Genomic DNA, 601 nt, shown 5'->3' with positions numbered 1-601 from the left:
GGGTGGGATGGTGGGAGAGGAGGGATGGAGAGACAGAGAGATAGAAAAAGACAGGTAGTTAGACAGATAGAGAGACAGGGGGTGGAAGGATGAGGATCAGCATGATGTGGTCCCACAGCCCGGAAAGAAAAGAAAAAGAAACGAAAACAGGAAGCACGGACTAGACAGACTTCACTAAACTACAGAGCCGAGACATAGCAGAAAGGAGGGAAAACAGGAAGAAAAGAACAAAAACAATAAAGACCACTAGAGCGGCCTGATGGCATCTACTGAACAGACATCCAGCACACCAGACATAGCTACTGAAAAGCAGAGCATGTTAACCGGAGAGACAGAGACAGAGATAGACAGACAGATGGAGGAAGAGAAAGAGAGACAGACAGAGAAAGTGAACAACGAGGGACAGAGAAGTGTGCGTGGGAGACGGAGAAAGGACGAATCCTTACAGACCGGACAGAGAGTGACGAGAGTGAACGACAGACAGTTTGAGAACCAGTGGCAACAGACAGATAGAGAGACATACAGAGAAAGAGAGTGAGCGACAGCTAGAGAGAAAGCTGGGCAAGCGAGGAGGGAGAGAGGAGGGGAGAGGGGAAGTGGG

At 49.4% G+C, this 601-nt stretch overlaps 1 protein-coding gene across 6 annotated transcripts in view; it reads right to left on the bottom strand.

The window, feature by feature from the left end:
- Window positions 1-601, bottom strand: part of gphnb (gephyrin b) — a 91,283-nt gene that overhangs the window by 18,169 nt on the left and 72,513 nt on the right. The gene's annotated exons all lie outside the window — the stretch shown is intronic.

Source organism: Seriola lalandi, unplaced genomic scaffold (assembly GCF_002814215.2).
Source record: "Seriola lalandi dorsalis isolate HSWRI2012SDOR001 ecotype SW California unplaced genomic scaffold, Sedor1 jcf7180002054544, whole genome shotgun sequence".
NCBI classification, from domain to species: Eukaryota; Metazoa; Chordata; class Actinopteri; order Carangiformes; family Carangidae; genus Seriola; species Seriola lalandi.
The sequence above is the reverse complement of the archived record's forward strand: the minus strand, read 5'-3'. Positions and strand labels throughout refer to the sequence as shown.